Source organism: Oncorhynchus clarkii, chromosome 23 (assembly GCF_045791955.1).
Source record: "Oncorhynchus clarkii lewisi isolate Uvic-CL-2024 chromosome 23, UVic_Ocla_1.0, whole genome shotgun sequence".
NCBI lineage: Eukaryota > Metazoa > Chordata > Actinopteri > Salmoniformes > Salmonidae > Oncorhynchus > Oncorhynchus clarkii.
This window is the reverse complement of record NC_092169.1, coordinates 49,516,588-49,540,243: the sequence shown is the minus strand read 5'-3', so window position 1 is coordinate 49,540,243 and position 23,656 is coordinate 49,516,588.

Sequence of the window (23,656 nt, the reverse complement as noted above, 5' to 3'; positions counted from 1 at the left end):
TCTTTGTAAACCACAATTCATTCATGTACTTGCAATTTGAATGTTCTCAGTATGGCTTCTTTGTTGTAGTTCAGTATCATTTTCATTTAATGGCATGAGACAGCAGCGGTGTACGTGTGTGTCTGTCTCTCTCATCTCCTCCTCTCTCGTACCTGCCATGGCAGACACCTCAGTCAACATCTGCCAGGGCCCCGAGGCCCTCAGAACAGCCATCATCACTTCATGACAAATGCCTCTGTTAGTATTCACAATTTAATACCTCCAAAAGCAAGATGGTGGTGGAGGGAAGGCGTCTCACTAAATACTAGCCTGAGGTATGGAAGTCCCTTTGAGTTTAATCATACTGTCAGAGCGCTGGTAAAAATACACTGTATGGCTTTCTTCTTCTCTGTTTGCTCTGATGACAATACTTTAGGGTTTAACCCGTTAGTGTTTTGAACTTGTTGTCACACGCTTGTACATCGAACTAGCAAATAAAAACATGGCCGCAGAACATCGCAACGATACAGTAACTTGACAGTATGGAGGCAGGTGGTGGTCAGCCTGGTATCAGTTGTATGCGGTGGCAGAGTCCTGTAATGTTTTGAGGAACACCCTGTAAGCAGTCTGTGATGTATAGATGAAAAATAATTCAAGGAGTGTGCCTGTGGACACAGCTGTCAAATCCCCCAAATGATGATAGATTACACAATATCAGTAAATGAGACAATGGACTCTATTTTCGTCTGGCGTTAAGCAGCGCAATTGTCAAATGCATGTTTGTTTGCAATTTCGACCTGTTTGAATTAAGGATCTGATCCTTTTTTTTCATTTTTCGCCTAAAATGACATACCCAAATCTAACTGCCTGTAGCTCAGGACCTGAAGCAAGGAAATGCATATTCTTGATACGAATTGAAAGGAAACACTTTGAAGTTTGTGGAAATGTGAAAGAAATGTAGGAGAATATAACACATTAGATCTGGCAAAAGATAATACATAGAAAAAACATGTGTTTTTATTTTTCCCCCATCATCTTTGAAATGCAAGAGAAAGGCCATAATGTATTATTCCAGCTTAGGTGCAACTTGGATTGTGGCTACTAGATGGCAGCAGTGTATGTGAAACATAAAAAAAAAACATTTGATTAAAAAAAACAAGCATAGCCTCCACTCTTCTCAGTGAAAGCTGTTTTTTTCCTGCCCAATGCATTCGCCAAGCAGACTATCGATAAAGGGCTTTGCTAGTTAGACCCCTTTGAGACAAATCTTAATCACCAAAAGCTTTAATAAAAGATCAAGTTTGGCAAAATAGTGAGCTGACATCCCTTTTTTATCTATATAGTCTATTAAAATGTTTTAGCCAGCCCCTCTTATTATTTCAGATGTGTGTAAAAACCCTCCAGGCTAAACAGCTGAAGTGAGAAGTTTACATACACCTTAGCCAACTACATTTCAACTCAGTTTTTCACAATTCCTGACATTTAATCCAAGTAAAAATTCCCTGTCTTATGTCAGTTAGGATCACCACTTTATTTTAAGAATGTGAAATGTCAGAATAATAGTAGAGAGAGTGATTTATGATTTATGATGATTTCATCACATTCCCAGTGATTCAGAAGTTTATATACATATATTAGTATTTGGTAACATTGCCTTTAAATTGTTTAACGTGGGTCAAACATTTCGGGTAGCCTTCCACAAGCATCCCACAATAAGTTGGGTGATTTTTGGCCCATTCCTCCTGACAGAGCTGGTGTAACTGAGTCAGGTTTGTAGGCATCCTTGCTTGCATATGCTTTTTCAGTTTAGCCCACACATTTTCTATAGAATTGAGGTCAGGGCTTTGTGATGGCCACTCCAATACCTTGACTTTGTTGTCCTTAAGCCATTTTGCCACAACTTTGGAAGTATGCTTGGGGTCATTGTCCATTTGGAAGAGCCATTTGCGACCAAGCTTTAACTTCCTGACTGATGTCTTGATGTTGCTTCAATATATCCACATAATTTTCCTTCCACATTTTCCTCCTATTTTGTGAAGTGCACCTGTCCCTCCTGCAGCAAAGCATCCCCACAACATGATGCTGCCACCCCCGTGCTTCAAGGTTGGGATGGTGTTCTTTGGCTTGCAAGCGTCCCCCTTTTTCCTCCAGACATAACAATGGTCATTATGGCCAAACAGTTCTATTTTTGTTTCATCAGACCAGAGGACATTTCACCAAAAAGTATGATCTTTGTCCCCATGTGCAGTTACAAACCGTAGTCTGGATTTTTTTATGGCGGTTGTGGAGCAGTGGCTTCTTCCTTGCTGAGCGGCCTTTCAGGTTATGTCGATATAGGACTTGTTTTACTAGGGATATAGATACTTTTGTACCTGTTTCCTCCAGCATCTTCACAAGGTCCTTTGCTGTTGTTCTGGGATTGATTTGCACTTTTTGCACCAAAGTACATTCGTCTCTACGAGACAGAACGCGTCTCCTTCCTGAGCAGTATGACGGCTGTGTGGTCCCATGGTGTTTATACTTGCGAACTATTGTTTGTGCAGATGAACGTGGTACCTTCAAGCGTTTAGAAATTGCTCCCAAGGATGAACCAGACTTGTGGAGGTCTACAATTTCTTTCTGAGGTCTTGGCTGATTTCTTCTGATTTTCCCATGATGTCAAGCAAGAGGCACTGAGTTGAAGGTAGGCCTTGAAATACATCCACAGGTACACCTCCAATTGACTCTAATTATATAAATTTGCCTATCAGAAGCTTTTAAAGCCATGTCATCATTTTCTGGAATTTTTCAAGTTGTTTTCAGGCACAGTCGACTTAGTGTATGTAAACTTCTGACCCACTGGAATTGTGAAACAGTGAATGATAAGTGAAATACTGTCTATAAACAATTGTTGGAAATATTACTTGTGTCATGCACAAAGTAGATGTCCTAACCAACTTGCCAAAACTATAGTTTGTTAACAAGAAATGTGTGGAGTGGTTAAAAGACGAGTTTTAATGACTCCAACCTAAGTGTATGTAAACTTCCGACTTCAACTGTAGGGTACCATTAGGGTACGGGAGATGAGATAATCTGGAGACAACTGTAGGGTACCATTAGGGTACGGGAGATGAGATAATCTGGAGACAACTGTAGGGTACCATTAGGGTACGGGAGATGAGATAATCTGGAGACAACTGTAGGGTACCATTAGGGTACGGGAGATGAGATAATCTGGAGACAACTGTAGGGTACCATTAGGGTACGGGAGATGAGATAATCTGGAGACAACTGTAGGGTACCATTAGGGTACGGGAGATGAGAATTGAGAAATATTTCACTTATTTTCCTTTAACAATTGCTTGTTTTCCGTTTTGTTTAATTAAAAAACAAGTCCTTAGTAGGTTACCCTTTCCCTGCTCCATTGAAATCTGCTTCAAAAGAAATGTGTCTGGTGTCTTTCTTCTCCTGGCCATGCATTAGCCAGGAGCCTATTCGTAAAGGGTTTCTAAATGGTCTACTCCAGGCTTTTGCAATCATGCTTTTACATTATTCACACTTCACACAGACCTACCGGCAGTGCATACTTCATACGGCTTGTATCCATCCCCATTTCCAAAGACCGCCTCTTGTCCGGTTACCAAAGACATAGGCTATGTCAATTATTTAGTCCTATAACACCATTTTAACAGTAGTCCTAGGCTATATACGGCTTACTGAGAACATGCCTCTCACATACAATACCATTTAAGGACCTAGTAGTTTTTATAGGGCTCTGGTCAAAAGTAGTGCACTACATAGGGCTTTGGTCAAAAATAGTGCACTACATATGGCTTTGGTCAATAATAGTGCACTACATAGGCTTCTGGTCAACAGTAGTGCACCACATAGGGCTTTGGCCAAAAGTAGTGCACTACATAGGGCTTTGGTCAAAAGTAGTGCACTACATAGGGCTCTGGTCAAAAGTAGTGCACTACATAGAGAATACGGTGCCATTTGGGATGTAACCTACTTCCTTGTAACCTCTCTTGAAAACAACTGCTTGCAGAAATCTTGAGTCATCAGTCGGAGAGTGGCGTAAAATATCTCCCTTTCTCATCCCAGATTCAGATTCTGAGTGTTTAATAGTCACGTGTTCAGGGTTACAGGAGGGGATGTTGTTCAGATTCAGAGTGTTTAATGGTCACATGTTCAGGGTTACAGGAGGGATTGCTGTTCAGATTCAGTGTTTAATAGTCACGTGTTCAGGGTTACAGGAGGGATTGCTGTTCAGATTCAGTGTTTAATAGTCACGTGTTCAGGGTTACAGGAGGGATTGTTGTTCAGATTCAGTGTTTAATAGTCACGTGTTCAGGGTTACAGGAGGGATTGTTGTTCAGATTCAGTGTTTAATAGTCACATGTTCAGGGTTACAGGTGGGATTGTATGTTCAGATTCAGTGTTTAATAGTCACGTGTTCAGGGTTACAGGAGGGATTGTTGTTCAGATTCAGTGTGTAATAGTCACATGTTCAGGGTTACAGGTGGGATTGTTGTTCAGATTCAGTGTTTAATAGTCACGTGTTCAGGGTTACAGGAGGGATTGTTGTTCAGATTCAGTGTTTAATTGTCACGTGTTCAGGGTTACAGGAGGGATTGTTGTTCAGATTCCGTGTTTAATAGTCACGTGTTCAGGGTTACAGGAGGGGATGTTGTTCAGATTCAGAGTGTTTAATGGTCACATGTTCAGGGTTACAGGAGGGATTGCTGTTCAGATTCAGTGTTTAATAGTCACGTGTTCAGGGTTACAGGAGGGATTGTTGTTCAGATTCAGTGTTTAATAGTCACGTGTTCAGGGTTACAGGAGGGATTGTTGTTCAGATTCAGAGTGTTTAATGGTCACATGTTCAGGGTTACAGGAGGGATTGCTGTTCAGATTCAGTGTTTAATAGTCACGTGTTCAGGGTTACAGGAGGGATTGCTGTTCAGATTCAGTGTTTAATAGTCACGTGTTCAGGGTTACAGGAGGGATTGTTGTTCAGATTCAGTGTTTAATAGTCACGTGTTCAGGGTTACAGGAGGGATTGTTGTTCAGATTCAGTGTTTAATAGTCACATGTTCAGGGTTACAGGTGGGATTGTATGTTCAGATTCAGTGTTTAATAGTCACGTGTTCAGGGTTACAGGAGGGAATGTTGTTCAGATTCAGTGTGTAATAGTCACATGTTCAGGGTTACAGGTGGGATTGTTGTTCAGATTCAGTGTTTAATAGTCACGTGTTCAGGGTTACAGGAGGGATTGTTGTTCAGATTCAGTGTTTAATTGTCACGTGTTCAGGGTTACAGGAGGGATTGTTGTTCAGATTCCGTGTTTAATAGTCACGTGTTCAGGGTTACAGGAGGGGATGTTGTTCAGATTCAGAGTGTTTAATGGTCACATGTTCAGGGTTACAGGAGGGATTGTTGTTCAGATTCAGTGTTTAATAGTCACGTGTTCAGGGTTACAGGAGGGGATGTTGTTCAGATTCAGTGTTTAATAGTCACATGTTCAGGGTTACAGGTGGTATTGTATGTTCAGATTCAGTGTTTAATAGTCACGTGTTCAGGGTTACAGGAGGGATTGTTGTTCAGATTCATTGTTTAATAGTCACGTGTTCAGGGTTACAGGAGGGATTGCTGTTCAGATTCAGTGTTTAATAGTCACGTGTTCAGGGTTACAGGAGGGATTGTTGTTCAGATTCAGTGTTTAATAGTCACGTGTTCAGGTTTACAGGAGGGATTGTTGTTCAGATTCAGTGTTTAATAGTCACGTGTTCAGGGTTACAGAAGGGGATGTTGTTCAGATTCAGTGTGTAATAGTCACATGTTCAGGGTTACAGGTGGGATTGTTGTTCAGATTCAGTGTTTAATAGTCACGTGTTCAGGGTTACAGGAGGGATTGTTGTTCAGATTCAGTGTTTAATAGTCACATGTTCAGGGTTACAGGAGGGAATGTTGTTCAGATTCAGTGTTTAATAGTCACGTGTTCAGGGTTACAGGAGGGATTGTTGTTCAGATTCAGTGTTTAATAGTCACGTGTTCAGGGTTACAGGAGGGATTGTTGTTCAGATTCAGTGTTTAATTGTCACGTGTTCAGGGTTACAGGAGGGATTGTTGTTCAGATTCAGTGTTTAATAGTCACATGTTCAGGGTTACAGGTGGGATTGTTGTTCAGATTCCGTGTTTAATAGTCACGTGTTCAGGGTTACAGGAGGGATTGTTGTTCAGATTCAGTGTTTAATAGGCACGTGTTCAGGGTTACAGGAGGGATTGTTGTTCAGATTCAGTGTTTAATAGTCACATGTTCAGGGTTACAGGTGGGATTGTTGTTCAGATTCAGTGTTTAATAGTCACGTGTTCAGGGTTACAGGAGGGATTGTTGTTCAGATTCAGTGTTTAATAGTCACGTGTTCAGGGTTACAGGAGGGAATGTTGTTCAGATTCAGTGTTTAATAGTCACGTGTTCAGGGTTACAGGAGGGATTGTTGTTCAGATTCAGTGTTTAATAGTCACGTGTTCAGGGTTACAGGAGTGATTGTTGTTCAGATTCAGTGTTTAATTGTCACGTGTTCAGGGTTACAGGAGGGATTGTTGTTCAGATTCAGTGTTTAATAGTCACATGTTCAGGGTTACAGGTGGGATTGTTGTTCAGATTCTGTGTTTAATAGTCACGTGTTCAGGGTTACAGGAGGGATTGTTGTTCAGATTCAGTGTTTAATAGGCACGTGTTCAGGGTTACAGGAGGGATTGTTGTTCAGATTCAGTGTTTAATAGTCACGTGTTCAGGGTTACAGGAGGGATTGTTGTTCAGATTCAGTGTTTAATAGTCACGTGTTCAGGGTTACAGGAGGGATTGTTGTTCAGATTCAGTGTTTAATAGTCACGTGTTCAGGGTTACAGGAGGGATTGTTTTTCAGATTCAGTGTTTAATAGTCACATGTTCAGGGTTACAGGTGGGATTGTTGTTCAGATTCAGTGTTTAATAGTCACGTGTTCAGGGTTACAGGAGGGATTGTTGTTCAGATTCAGAGGGTTTAATAGTCACATGTTCAGGGTTACAGGTCCTAAATACAATATAAATATCAGTGTAAATTCAGAACTGTAGCAGGGATGATGAATACATGTCTGTTAGGGTGCAGGCAGAGTAGAGACTATGACCATATGGGGAGCAGCATGACCATTGAGGAGGTGGGGGGACCAAGTCCAATGCATTAGAAAAACATGTATCTATAGTATGCATATTGACAACTGCAACGGTGATTAATGCCGTTGGGGTGGGGGCAGAGTAAAGACTATGACCATATGGGGAGCAGCATGACCATTGAGGAGGTGGGGAGACCAAGTCAAATAAAAACTATACAATCATAACAGTAGTTATAATAATCCAGGAGTGGATGCAGAGCTGATTGTTTATTAATGTCTCCTTGAGAGAAACCATTATTTACCACACAATTATTTTCATAGTCTCATTCGCTATTTCTATTTTTAAACTGTAGTTAGAGATTTCTGTGTTCGTGTGTTTGTGTGCTAAAGCATAAAAAAATTACAAGATCAAATTAAAGATTTTAAAACAACCAAAAAGCAAGGCACTGTATTATTTAAAACCCACTCAAAATGTATATTTCTTATGTGCAGAGTAGCTAAATATTTTATAGCTACAGAATTCGACAGCCCCCTGAGACCAAACCTTGTCTTTCGAAACAAAGGAGTGTGCATCCCACCTATTCTCCTTATAATGCACTACTGTTGACCTACCTCAGCATTCATATCACTTGACAAACAGTGGCATCCTCACAGACACTGCTCCTGAAACTAAGTGGAAAGTGTCAACTTGATGCAGTTTAGATGATTGGCATCCATAATGCATGGGTGGAGAAATTTTACCCAGTATGAGGATAATCCATAGAGATGGATAGATGGTGCCCTGTGAGGAGAATTCATATAGATGTATAGATGAAACACTGTGTGAAGAGAATTCATAGAGATGTATAGATGGAACACTGTGCGGAGAAGACATAGATGGAACACTGTGTGAGGAGAATCCATAGAGATGTATAGACGGTACCCTGTGTGAGGAGAATCCATAGAGATGTATAGACGGTACCCTGTGTGAGGAGAATCCATAGAGATGTATAGACGGTACCCTGTGTGAGGAGAATCCATAGAGATGTATAGACGGTACCCTGTGTGAGGAGAATCCATAGAGATGTATAGACGGTACCCTGTGTGAGGAGAATCCATAGAGATGTATAGATGGTACCCTGTGCGAGGAGAATCCATAGAGATGTATAGACGGTACCCTGTGTGAGGAGAATCCATAGAGATCTATAGACGATACCCTATGTGAGAAGAATCCATAGAGATGGACAAAGGGAACACTTGACACAAAAGACTGTTTGGGTTTGGAGTGATCACTTAATGATCATTGCATGGTCTTCTTCCTGAAATGGGTTACAAAGGCCCTCTTCCCATCTCTATGAATCCCTTACATAAATGTTTACGCAGATCGATTCATTGCTTTCTTTTTATTTATAAAGATCTCTTAAACTGTTTTGTAATTTTGTAATTTGTATTGTGTTATTGCAGGGCTCCCTTGTAAAATAGATCTACATCTCAATGGGACTCTGCTAAAATAAAATATTAGGTGTAACGATTGTCGTCTGGAGAAGGAGAAGAGGACCAAAGTGCAGCGTGGTACGTATTCATAATCATTTTAATAAATTCTGTAAGGTGCAACAAAAACGCTAAACAGAAAATAACTACCCACAACCCATAGTGGGAGAACAGGCTGCCTAAGTATGGTTCTCAATCAGAGACAACGATTTCCAGCTGCCTCTGATTGGGAACCATACCAGGCCAAACACATAGAAATAGAAAACATAGAACACAAAACATAGAATACCCACCCCAACTCACGCCCTGACCAAACTAAAATAGAGACATAAAAAAGGAACTAAGGACAGGACGTGACATTAGGAGAATCTTTACACATGTACCAGAGTTACTCAACACAGTTTGTGTTGTTTAAAGTTGCTTGGGCTGCACATTCCATATCCATCTGCTCTGCACAAAAGACAACCTTGAACGCCCCCATTACATTGTGAGTTGGGGATGCAGCCAGCCAGGGCTCAGTTTGTGACAGCATCTGTCTTGGTCTAATTTAGCCCTGCCAGACTAGCCGCCACAGCCGGTGGATTGGCCAACTGGCAGCCTGCTGTTAGTGTCCAAGGTGCAATCTGTGGATGTGGCTCAAATGGATCCTTATTCCCTATGTAGTGCACTACTTTTGACCAGGGCCTATAGGGTGCACTCTATAGGGAATTGGCTGCCATTTAGGACACAAACTGTGTAATTAATTGATTGGATTTAAATAGCGTTTTCTTTTTTTTTACAAACTGAGGTTCTCAAAGCTCTTTATATGGTAGGGGGAAACTCACCTCATCCACCACCAATGTGTAGCACCCACCTAGGTGATGCACAGCGACCATTTTTTTGTGCCAGAACTCTCACCACACAGCAATTAGGAGGAGAGGTGAGGAGTGTACTGTTCTTCCACGTGACACTGCAGTATTCACTGGCTCCAGACTCTGAGTTTTGTTTTTTAGCAGAAGAGGTGAGTTTTTTTACTTGGCTCCCTTCTGTATTCTGTTCCAAGGTCTCCAAGGTCACTGAGCTACCCAAGATAGACTCTGACCTTGCTCGCTAATTGCAAACTGACTCTGAAGCTGTAGGTCACAAAAGAAGGATTTTGTCCAGAGATTTTTAGTGCAGTGTTGCATTGAAGTATAGAGGAACATACAAACTCAAATATTGGATGAAAATCATGCAAACTTCAAGGCAAGTACTAGCAATCATGTTAGACACACACATTCACCAAAATAAATGTGCAGATATAAAAATTGATATTTTCATATTGGGTAAAAACCTTCAGGGCTGTTGAGATAAGGTTCTTCAAATCTACATTCATGAAGTGGCAGTATACAGTTTGTTGAATCTAACTGAAGAATCTCTATCTGACGTGAATGTGAAGCTCTGCATTTTGAATTTGACCTTTATCATAACAAGTATAGGGGTCATGGAAACACAAGCACACATTACTCAGTGTTAAAATATCATACACTTCTCAGATACAGGAGGCACACACACACATACACACACACATAGACCTTGGTTTCCATGCCAACCGGTCTTGTCTGCGGCATTTATCTAATTAGGCTGAGTTGGGAATTCATCTTGCCTGACGATTCACCCCAAATCCATTCACCGTGGAACAGAAACATTAGTTCAAGTTTCACGTTTTTATTAGTACAGTGAAAAGCCTTCTTGCTCTTTCCTAAAAATAGAGTACTCAATATCGGTACCACTCTAAAAATATCAGTAGCTATATACAGGGTCTGTTCCAGGGTCAGTAGCTATATACAGGGTCTGTTCCAGGGTCAGTAGCTATATACAGGGTCTGTTCCAGTGTCAGTAGCTATATACAGGGTCAGTTCCAGGGTCAGTAGCTATATACAGGGTCAGTTCCAGTGTCAGTAGCTATATACAGGGTCAGTTCCAGTGTCAGTAGCTATATACAGGGTCTGTTCCAGGGTCAGTAGCTATATACAGGGTCTGTTCCCGGGTCAGTAGCTATATACAGGGTCTGTTCCAGGGTCAGTAGCTATATACAGGGTCTGTTCCAGTGTCAGTAGCTATTTACAGGGTCTGTTCCAGTGTCAGTAGCTATATACAGGGTCTGTTCCAGGGTCAGTAGCTATATACAGGGTCAGTTCCAGTGTCAGTAGCTATATACAGGGTCTGTTCCAGGGTCAGTAGCTAAATACAGGGTCAGTTCCAGTGTCAGTAGCTATATACAGGGTCTGTTCCAGGGTCAGTAGCTATATACAGGGTCTGTTCCAGTGTCAGTAGCTATATACAGGGTCAGTTCCAGTGTCAGTAGCTATATACAGGGTCTGTTCCAGGGTCAGTAGCTATATACAGGGTCAGTTCCACTGTCAGTAGCTATATACAGGGTCTGTTCCAGGGTCAGTAGCTATATACAGGGTCAGTAGCTTTATACAGGGTCAGTTCCAGGGTCAGTAGCTATATACAGGGTCTGTTCCAGGGTCAGTAGCTATATACAGGGTCTGTTCCAGGGTCAGTAGCTATAGTGCCTTGCGAAAGTATTCGGCCCCCTTGAACTTTGCGACCTTTTGCCACATTTCAGGCTTCAAACATAAAGATATAAAACTGTATCTTTTTGTGAAGAATCAACAAGTGGGACACAATCATGAAGTGGAACGACATTTATTGGATATTTCAACCTTTTTTAACAAATCAAAAACGGAAAAATTGGGCGTGCAAAATTATTCAGCCCCCTTAAGTTAATACTTTGTTGCACCACCTTTTGCTGTGATTACAGCTGTAAGTCGCTTGGGGTATGTCTCTATCAGTTTTGCACATCGAGAGACTGAAATGTTTTCCCATTCCTCCTTGCAAAACAGCTCGAGCTCAGTGAGGTTGGATGGAGAGCATTTGTGAACAGCAGTTTTCAGTTCTTTCCACAGATTCTCGATTGGATTCAGGTCTGGACTTTGACTTGGCCATTTTAACACCTGGATATGTTTATTTTTGAACCATTCCATTGTAGATTTTGCTTTATGTTTTGGATCATTGTCTTGTTGGAAGACAAATCTCCGTCCCAGTCTCATGTCTTTTGCAGACTCCATCAGGTTTTCTTCCAGAATGGTCCTGTATTTGGCTCCATCCATCTTCCCATCAATTTGAACCATCTTCCCTGTCCCTGCTGAAGAAAAGCAGGCCCAAACCATGATGCTGCCACCACCATGTTTGACAGTGGGGATGTTGTGTTCAGCTGTGTTGCTTTTACGCCAAACATAACGTTTTGCATTGTTGCCAAAAAGTTCAATTTTGTTTTCATCTGACCAGAGCACCTTCTTCCACATGTTTGGTGTGTCTCCCAGGTGGCTTGTGGCAAACTTTAAACAACACTTTTTATGGATATCTTTAAGAAATGGCTTTCTTCTTGCCACTCTCCCATAAAGGCCAGATTTGTGCAATATACGACTGATTGTTGTCCTATGGACAGAGTCTCCCACCTCAGCTGTAGATCTCTGCAGTTCATCCAGAGTGATCATGGGCCTCTTGGCTGCATCTCTGATCAGTCTTCTCCTTGTATGAGCTGAAAGTTTAGAGGGACGGCCAGGTCTTGGTAGATTTGCAGTGGTCTGATACTCCTTCCATTTCAATATTATTGCTTGCACAGTGCTCCTTGGGATGTTTAAAGCTTGGGAAATATTTTTGTATCCAAATCCGGCTTTAAACTTCTTCACAACAGTATCTCGGAACTGCCTGGTGTGTTCCTTGTTCTTAATGATGCTCTCTGCGCTTTTAACAGACCTCTGAGACTATCACAGTGCAGGTGCATTTATACGGAGACTTGATTACACACAGGTGGATTGTATTTATCATCATTAGTCATTTAGGTCAACATTGGATCATTCAGAGATCCTCACTGAACTTCTGGAGAGAGTTTGCTGCACTGAAAGTAAAGGGGCTGAATAATTTTGCACGCCCAATTTTTCAGTTTTTGATTTGTTAAAAAAGGTTGAAATATCCAATAAATGTCGTTCCACTTCATGATTGTGTCCCACTTGTTGTTGATTCTTCACAAAAAAATACAGTTTTATATCTTTATGTTTGAAGCCTGAAATGTGGCAATAGGTCGCAAAGTTCAAGGGGGCCGAATACTTTCGCAAGGCACTGTATATACAGGGTCAGTTCCAGGGTCAGTAGCTATATACAGGGTCTGTTCCAGGGTCAGTAGCTATATACAGGGTCAGTGCCAATGCCATATTTACAATGTGCAGAGATACTGGAGTGGTAGTTTTGTATAAAACTAGGTATCAGGATATATGATTGAGGACCTTATTACTATTAACACGTTTTTCTTTCTGTATTTTTTAAAATTAATATACAGTTGAAGTCAGAAGTTTACACAGTCAACTTAGTGTATGTAAACTTCTGACCCACTGAAATGATGATACAGTGAATTATAACTTAAATAATATGTCTGTAAACAATTGTTGGAAAATTACGTGTCATGCACAAAGTAGATGTCCTAACCGACTTGCCAAAACTATAGTTTTTTAACAAGACATTTGTGGGGTGGTTAAAAGACAAGTTTTAATGACTCCAACCTAAGTGTATATAAACTTCAGATTTTTTTAACCCCTTTTCTCCCCAATTTTGTGATATCCAATTGGTAGTTACAGTCTTGTCCCATGGTTGCAACTCCCATGCAGACTTGGGAGAGGTGAAGTTCGAGAGCCATGCGTCCTCTGAAACACGACCTCGCCAAGCCGCACTGCTTCTTGACACGCTTCTCACTTAACCCGGAAGCCAGCTGCACCAATGTGTTGGAGGAAACACGGTACAGCTGGCGACCGAAGTCAGCCTGCAGGCACCCGGCCCCCCACAAGGAGTCACTAGACCACGATGGGACAAGGACATCCCAAACCCGGCCAAACCCTCCTCTAACCTGGACGACGCTGGGCCAATTGTATGCCGCCTCATGGGTCTCCCAGTCACAGCCGGCTGCGACAGAGCCAGGGATCGAACCCGGATCTGTAGTGACGCCTCTAACACTGATCAGTGCCTTTGACTGCTGTACCACTCGGGAGGCTCTTGTATTTATATTTTGATCTATAAAAGAGACTTTGGTCTTAAGTGTGACTCCCTGATGAAATAAAATAACATTTTATTGAATTTAATTTTCAATAAAATAATATGATAAACAGAGTAGCAGCTGCATATATGATGATTGTATGTGAGTGTGTGGGTGGGTGTAGATTCAGAATGAATGTGTGTGTGGGTTATGTATGTGTGAGCAAATGATGTGTGTGTGTGGTGTGTGTGTTGGAGTTTCAGTATGAGTGTGTGCGAGTGTGCATAGAGTCAGTGCAAATCTAAAATGAAATTGTCAATGCAGATAGTCTGTTTATGCAGATAGTAGCTATTTATCAGTCTTATGGCTTAGGGATAGAAGCTGTTCAGGAGCCTGTTGGTGTCAGACTTGTTTCTCTAGGACTGCTTGTCATGCAGAAGCACTGAGAACAGTCCATGACTGGGTTGGCTAAAGTCTTTAACAATTTTCTCGGCCTTCCTTTCACACCGCCTGATAGAGAGGTCCTGGATGGCAACGAGCTCAGCCCCAGTGATGTACTAGGCTGTCTGAACCACCCTCTGTAGTGCCATGTGATCGAGGGCGGTGCAGTTGCCATACCAGGTGGTGATGCAGCCAGTCAAGATGATCTCAATGGTGCAGCCGTAGAGCTTTTGAAGATTTGTGGGCCCCATGCCCTCCTGAGCGGGAAGAGGCGCTGTCGCGATGTCGATGGGAAGCCAGGCATGACTCCACCAGACATCCCAGTCAGACAATCCAAAATAAAGGAACCACTTAGCTGGAAACTGAGAGATAAGTTGGAAACGTTGAAACTTTGAAAATGAAACCATCCATCAAGGTCAAATGGCCTAATTCTGTAGTGGTGGCGTTGTTTTGTTTTTCACACAACAACCTTGAGTAAGCAAAATGCAGGTTTTAAACAACTTTTAATTCACATGAACAATGACTGTATTTTAAAAACCATGTGGCAGCATTAACATAGTATTATACCACGCCAAACAACCACCATCTACCACACAACCTGCAAGGCACCTAGAAACATTTCTCTCTTAAAGGTTTTGTTTTAGTTTCTGACATCACAGCCACCTGAATTACCTAGCAAGCCACCATCTAGTTTACGATCCACAGTTTGTATTCTGTACCCTTCTGAAATACAATCAAATGAACGAAGTTCAGCTAAGATCAATAACACTTCCCCTTTCCAAGTGAAGGCATCTCCAATATAAAGAGAGCCACTTAGTTACTTATCAACTGTGTGTGTATGTGTGTGTGCGTGTATATCTGTGTTTATGTGTATGTGTGTGTATGCGTGTGTGTGAGACACACAAAGGTCGTCCTGAGACATTGCGGCTCAAGAATTAGAAACTGAACTTCCATAGTATCTTTAACTCTGAAGTTTACATTGTATGTGCAGCAGCCAAGCACGTTTTGCTTTCTTGTTGTCTATAGTATGTAAACCTTTCTCCCTGTGCTGTCTTGCCTGTATTTACAATAAAACACCCGCATCTATAGCACCTCTGCATTGCCAAACATACAGTATGTACTCCAAAAACTCTTAGAAAAGGCCAATATAGTGGTGTAGTTTGGATGAAAATGATGTTGAATATAGCAATAAAGTACATTCATCAATCTGACTCCAATATTATCTGAATAAATGCAGGAGGGAAGGGGGGAGGGAGGAAGGGAGGAGGGAAGGGAGGAAGGAAGGAAGGAAGGAAGGAAGGAAGGAAGGAAGGAAGGAAGGGAAGAGAGGGGGGAGGGAGGAAAGGAAGGACGTGGTGGGACGGAGGAGGCAATCTAGGAAGTGCCAGCAGAGTAAGTCAGGATACCAGCCCACTAAGATGGGGAAGGGAGGGAGAAGGGATGGAGGAAAGGAGTAAAGGGGAGAAGATAAGGGATGGGGAGAGGGGAGAGGATGGAGTAGAGGGGAGAAGATAAGGGATGGAGGAGAGGGGAAAGGATAAGGGATGGAGTAGAGGGGAGATAATAAGGGATGGAGGACAGGGGAGAGGATAAGGGATGGAGTAGAGGAGAGAGGATAAGGGATGGAGTAGAGGGGAGAGGATAAGGGATGGAGTAGAGGGGAGAGGATAAGGGAAGGAGGAGAGGAGTAGAGGGGAGAGGAGAAGGGATGGAGGAGAGGGGAGAGGATAAGGGATGGAGTAGAGGGGAGAGGATAAGGAATGGAGTAGAGGGGAGAGGATAAGGGATGGAGGAGAGGAGTAGAGGGGAGAGGATAAGGGATGGAGTAGAGGGGAGAGGATAAGGGATGGAGTAGAGGGGAGAGGATAAGGGATGGAGGAGAGGAGTAGAGGGGAGAGGAGAAGGGATGGAGGAGAGGGGAGAGGATAAGGGATGGCGTAGAGGGGAAAGGATAAGGGATGGAGGAGAAGAGTAGAGGGGAGAGGAGAAGGGATGGAGGAGAGGGGAGAGGATAAGGGAAGGAGGAGAGGAGTAGAGGGGAGAGGAGAAGGAATGGAGGAGAGGGGAGAGGATAAGGGATGGAGTAGAGGGGAGAGGATAAGGGATGGCGTAGAGGGGAAAGGATAAGGGATGGAGGAGAGGAGTAGAGGGGAGAGGAGAAGGGATGGAGGAGAGGGGAGAAGATAAGGGATGGAGTAGAGGGGAGAGGATATGGGATGGAGGAGAGGAGTAGAGGGGAGAGGAGAAGGGATGGAGGAGAGGGGAGAGGATAAGGGATGGAGTAGAGGGGAGAGGATAAGGGATGGAGTAGAGGTCATTTCCTAGACTATTCATGAGTTGCACCTCGTTACCATTGTTAGCTATGTTCTACAGATGCCGCAGCATATTGATGCCTAAAGGTAGAACTGGGGCTAATGACTTTGAACTGAGGCTAATGACTGTGACATCTAAATTACCCTATAGGGGCTTGGGAATACCATGACATTGCTAAAGTAGACACATAGTAGGAAGCAACTTTGCCATCATTATCATGTTGTCAAATGTACTTTAGACGGATGTAAATGTTGTCAATAGCTAGCAAAGTTAGTAAAAAAAACAATGGCTAGCGAGCTACTGCCATGACTCTCCTGTGAGGATACGAAGGATCAGGTTACAGTGAGTCCACTCCACAGCGCTCTCTCTCTCCCGCAGAGGGGGGAGAAGGGTGAAGTTGGCTGTTTTATGAAAGTTATAAGTACCTGCAGGAATTTTTACAATTTTACCTTTATTTAACTAGGCAAGTCAGTTAAGAACACATTCTTATTTTACATGATGGCCTAGTAGCAGTGGGTTAATTGCCTTGTTCAGGGGCAGAAGTACATATTTCTACCTTGTCAGCTTGGGGATTTGATCCTGCAACCTTTTGGTTACTAGTCCAATGCTCTAGTCACTAGGCTACCTACCAAACATTCTCTCTCCCACTATTTCAGAAATGGAAGTTAAAAATACCTGTTACAACAGAGAGAAATTTTGCAGTACTGTAACATTCAAGGTTGGATAATGAAACACTATTTCTGTAATACAAACAGTTGTACTTAAAGTGGGTACTTAAAGAACTGTTGTGTCAGATCAGTTGTTGTTTAGGGATCTCATTAAGGATGGTATAACAACATAACTGCATCTCTGAATGTGTGTATTTCCCAGCTGTCAGGTTTACATCCAAATGTTGTGGAATTTATAGGAATAAATATGAAACAATTTGTGAGAAGACGAAACGTGATTTTGGCCTTCTACATGAGAATTGTTTTTAATATAAAAGTTTTACCAAGTCAGTAACCATGCCCACGTGAGCACAGACATTGTGGCAATGGGATGGTACCGCACTCCAAGGAGAGTGCTCGCAACAAAGCCTCCTTCACACACGCTGCCAAACATACACTCGTAAAACTGATTATCCTACCAATCCTTGACTTTGGCGATGTCATTTACAAAATAGCCTCCAACACTCTACTCAGCAAATTGGATGCAGTCTATCACAGTGCCATCTGTTTTGTCACCAAAGCCCCATATACTACCCACCATTGCGACCTGTATGCTCTCGTTGGCTGGTCCTCGCTACATATTTGTCGCCAAAGCCACTGGTTACAGGTCATCTATAAGTCTTTGCTAGGTAAAGCTCCGCCTTATCTCAGTTTACTGGTCACCATAGCAACACCCACCCGTAGCACGCGCTGCAGCAGGTATATTTCAGTGGTCATCCCCAAAGCCAACACCTACTTTGGTCGCCTTTCCTTCCAGTTCTCTGCTGCCAATGACTGGAACAAATAAAAAAAAATCACTGACGTTGGAGACTTATATCTCCCTCACTAACTAAGCGTCAGCTGTCAGAGCAGCTTACCGACCTCTGCAGGTGTACACAGCCCATCTGTAAATAGCCCATCCAACCAACTACATACCTCATCCCCATGTTGGGTTTTGTTTTTCTGCTCTTTTGCACACCAGTATTTTGCACATACAGTGGGGCAAAAAAGTATTTAGTCAGCCACCAATTGTGCAAGTTCTCCCACTTAAAAAGATGAGAGAGGCCTGTAATTTTCATCATAGGTACACTTCAACTATGAAAGACAAAATGAGAAAAAAAATCCAGAAAATCACATTGTAGGATCTTTTATGAATTTATTTGCAAATTATGGTGGAAAATAAGTATTTGGTCACCTACAAACAAGAAAGATTTCTGGCTCTCACAGACCTGTAACTTCTTCTTTAAGAGGCTCCTCTATCCTCCACTCGTTACCTGTATTAACCTGTTGCGTCGACCAAACCCGGATCCGGGATTCTATTTACAGACCTAAGCTCATTACCATAACGCAACGTTAACTATTCATGAAAATCGCAAATTAAATGAAATAAATATGCCATCTCTCAAGCTTAGCCTTTTGAAAACAACACTGTCATCTCAGATTTTCAAAATATGCTTCTCAACCATAGGAAAACAATCATTTGTGTAAAAGTGGCTAGCTAGCGTAGCATTTAGCGTTAGCATTAGCGTTAGCATCCAGCAAGCAAGATTTCAACAAAAACATAAAAGCGTTCAAATAAAATAATTTACCTTTGAAGAACTTCGGATGTTTTCAATGAGGAGACTCTCAGTTAGATAGCAGATGCTCAGTTTTTCCAAAAAAGATTCTTTGTGTATTAGAAATAGCTCCGTTTTGTACATCACATTTGGCTACCAAAAAAAAAACGAAAATTCAGTCATCAAAACGCGAACTTTTTTCCAAATTAACTCCATAATATCGACTGAAAACATGGCAAACGTTGTTTAGAATCAATCCTCAAGGTGTTTTTCACATATCTCTTCAATGATATATAGTTCGTGGAAGCATGGTTTCTCCCCTCAATCAAATGGAAAAGTACAAGCAGCTGGCGTTTGCGCACCGAATTCCACGCAGGACACCAGGCGGACACTTGGAAAATGTAGTCTCTTATGGTCAATCTTCCAATGATATGCCTACAAATACGTCACAATGCTGTAAACACCTTGGGGAAACGACAGAAAGTGTAGGCTCATTCCTTGCGCAAACACAGCCATATAAGGAGACAATGGGGAAAACAGAGCTTCAGAGATTCTGCTCATTTCCTGCTTGACGCATCATCTTGGTTTCGCCTGTAGAATGAGTTCTGGGGCACTTACAGACAATATCTTTGCAGATTCTGAAACTTCAGAGTGTTTTCTTTCAAAAACTGTCAAGAACATGCATAGTCGAGCATCTTTTCGTGACAAAATATCGCGCTTAATACTTCTACCCCCTCCTTTTTCGAACATTCTGTTAAAAATCGCGCAACTTTTCAGCGTCCTGCTACTCATGCCAGGAATATAGTATATGCATATGATTAGTATGTGTGGATAGAAAACACTCTGAAGTTTCTAAAACTGGTTAAATCACGGCTGTGACTATAACAGATCGTGTGTTTCATTGAAAAACGCAAGAAAAACTGCTCTCTGAAAGCTAAAAATAATTTCCATAAGTCACTTCCATGGGTTGTTAAAAGAGGACAAAATTTAATATCGACCTGCATGCAATTCATACAAATTCCACACGATGTCGCCATTGTCGTCATTTTCAATTGAATTTATTGTTGGAAAATCCATCTATCTGGTTTCCGTTTCTTCCAGTCTCCACCCGGATGTTGTTAATGTGGACATTGGCAGCCATTGATTTGCAAACGAGGAGCTATTGAATATACATCGCCCTGTAATCATTTTGATATATTATAAACGTTTACTAATACCTAAAGTTGGATTACAAAAGAATTTCGAAGTGTTTTGTGAAAGTTTATCGTCAACTTTTTTAATTTAAAAAAATTACGCAGCGTTTAAAAACGATGTTTTTTTCTGAATGACACAGCTTCCATAGAAAGCTATTTTGGGTATATATGGACCGATTTAAACGAAAAAAAGACCCAATAGTGATGTTTATGGGGCATATAGGAGTGCCAAGAAAGAAGCTCGTCAAAGGTAATGAATGTTTTATATTTTATTTCTGCGTTTTGTGCTGCGTCGGATAAGCAGAGTCTTTGTTCGCATTCATGCATTTTCAGGTGGTGCATGCTATCAGATAATAGCTTCTCATGCTTTCGCCGAAAAGCATTTTAAAAATCTGACTTGTTGGCTAGGTTCACAACGAGTGTAGCTTTAATTCAATACCCTGCTTGTGAATTTTGATCAAGGTTTGAGTTTAAACGAGTACATTTAGCATTTAGCGTAGCGCATTTGCATTTCCAGGTGCCTACTTGAGACATATGCGTCTCAAGTAGAATCAAGAAGTTAAAACGGGAACGTTTTTTATCCAAAAATGAAATAGCGCCCCTAGAGATCCAACAGGTTAACCTGTTGCGACTCTAGGGGCAGTATTTTCATTTTTGGATAAAAAACGTTCCTGTTTTAAACAAGATATTTTGTAATGAAAAGATGCTCGACTATGCATATAATTGACAGCTTTGGAAAGAAAACACTCTGACGTTTCCAAAACTGCAAAGATATTGTCTGTGAGTGCAACAGAACTGATGTTACAGGCGAAAACCAGATAAAAATCAAATCAGGAAGTGCCACATTTTTTGAAACCGCTTCATGCCAATGACTCCTTATATGGCTGTGGATGGGCTACGAATGAGCTTACGTTTTCTACGTATTCCCCAAGATGTCTACAGCATTGTGACGTCTTTTTACGCATTTATGTTGAAGAATAGCCGTAAGGGACCACATTGAGCAAGTCTCCCGCAGAAAATCTTGCGTAAAGTACACAAGTAGCCATTTTTCCAATCGCTTCTTATGAGAAACCAATTGTCCCGACGGATATATTATCGAATCGATATGTGAAAAACACCTTGAGGATTGATTCTAAACAACGTTTACCATGTTTCTGTCGATATTATGGAGCTAATTTGGAAAAAAGTTTGGCGTTGTAGTGACTGCATTTTCCGGTCGATTTCTCAGCCAAACGTGAAGAACAAACGGAGCTATTTCGCCTACAAAAATTATATTTTTGGAAAAAAGGAACATTTGCTATCTAACTGGGAGTCTCCTGAGTGAAAACATCTGAAGTTCTTCAAAGGTAAATTATTTAATTTGATTTCTTTTCTTATTTTCGTGAAAATGTTGCCTGCTGGTAGCAGAGCCTAGCATAGCATTATGCCATGATAAACTTACACAAATGCTTGTCTAGCGTTGGCTGTAAAGCATATTTTGAAAATCTGAGATGACAGTGTGATTAATAAAAGGCTAAGCTGTGTCTCAATGTATTTCATTTGTGATTTTCATGAATAGGAAGATTTTCTAGGAAGATTTACGCTGCGTTATGCTAATTAGTTTGAGGCTATGGTTACGCTCCCGCATGCGGGTTTGAGAGTCATGAGAAGTTTTAATGGCACCTGTTTGAACTTGTTATCAGTATAAAAGACACCTGTCCACAACCTCAAACAGTCACACTCCAAACTCCACTATTGCCGAGGCCAAAGAGCTGTCAAAGGACACCAGAAACAAAATTGTAGACCTGCACCAGGCTGGGAAGACTGAATCTGCAATAGGTAAGCAGCTTGGTTTGAAGAAATCAACTGTGGGAGCAATTATTAGGAAATGGAAGACATACAAGACCACTGATAATCTCCCTCGATCTGGGGCTCCACGCAAGATCTCACCCCGTGGGGTCAAAATGATCACAAGAACGGTGAGCAAAAATCCCAGAACCACACAGGGGGACCTAGTGAATGACCTGCAGAGAGCTGGGACCAAAGTAACAAAGCCTACCATCAGTAACACACTACGCCGCAAGGGACTCAAATCCTGCAGTGCCAGACGTGTCCCCCTGCTTAAGCCAGTACATGTCCAGGCCCGTCTGAAGTTTGCTAGAGAGCATTTGGATGATCCAGAAGAAGATTGGGAGAATGTTATATGGTCAGATGAAACTAAAATGTTACTTTTTGGTAAAAACTCAACTCATCATGTTTGGAGGACAAAGAATGCTGAGTTGCATCCAAAGTACACCATACCTACTGTGATGCCTGGGTGTGGAAACATCATGCTTTGGGGCTGTTTTTCTGCAAAGGGACCAGGACGACTGATCCGTGTAAAGGAAAGAATGATTGGGGCCATGTATCGTGAGATTTCGATTGAAAACCTCCTTCCATCAGCAAGGGCATTGAAGATGAAACGTGGCTGGGTCTTTCAGCATGACAATGATCCCAAACACACCGCCCAGGCAACGAGGGGGTGGCTTCGTAAGAAGCATTTCAAGGTCCTGGAGTGGCCTAGCCAGTCTCCAGATCTCAACCCCATATAAAATCTTTGGAGGGAGTTGAAAGTCCGTGTTGCCCAGCAACAGCCCCAAAACATCACTGCTCTAGAGGAGATCTGCATGGAAGAATGGGCCAAAATACCAGCAACAGTGTGTGAAAACCTTGTGAAGACTTACAGAAAACGTTTGACCTCTGTCATTGCCAACAAAGGGTATATAACAAAGTATTGAGATAAACTTTTGTTATTGACCAAATACTTATTTTCCACCATAATTTGCAAATAAATTCATAAAAAATCCTACAATGTGATTTTCTGGATTTCTTTTTCTAATTTTGTCTGTCATAGTTGAAGTGTACCTATGATGAAAATTACAGGCCTTTCTCATCTTTTTAAGTGGGAGAACGTGCACAATTGGTGGCTGACTAAATTATTTCTTTTCCCCACTGTATATCATCACTCCAGTGTAAATTGCTAAATTGTATTTACTTTGCCACTATTGGCCTATTTATTGCCTTACCTCCTTACTTCATTTGCACACACTGTATACAGATTTTTGTATTGTGTTATTGACTGTACGTTTGTTTATTCCATGTGTAACTCTGTGTTGTTGTTTTTGTCGCACTGCTTTGCTTTATCTTGGACAGGTCGCAGTTGTAAATGAGAACTTTTACTCAACTGGCCTACCTGGTTAAATAAAGATTAAATAAACATTTAAAAAAATGTATACAAGACTCCTAATGAAATTTACATTACACCAGCGGGACTGACAGCGCAAGCTGAAAGGTATGAAATTGTTAGAAACTCTAAATTCTCTAGTTAGTAAATATATAACTTAGCCAATCAATGTAATTTTGTAAATGCCAGATTGCTATGGTAAGTCCCATCCTTCACCCAAGTTTAGGCAAAATCAGCCCAGTGCTGTTTGAGAGATCACATGTGACTAACATATGAATGTACGAAGAAACGTACAGAACGAGACATATCCACTAGGCATTAGGGTGCCATGTGGATTGCATACTTTGCCTATCTGATATACGGGGTTGAACTTTCAGTGTGCAATACAAGTGTGAGAGTGATTTAATAAAAGGCACAAATATAAATGTGAAATGGACTCTGTGTTTGCGGTATTCAAAAATGATTTGATTCTTCTTTATAGTATAGCTTAGAATCCACGACGGAGATCAGAGGATAATTATTAACCGTGAAGATCCATAAACAAAGTTCACCATAGTTGAACCCAGGAGAGCCTGAGGGAACCAGGCCTACTGTTATACATACTGCTTTCATATCATCCAAAGTAC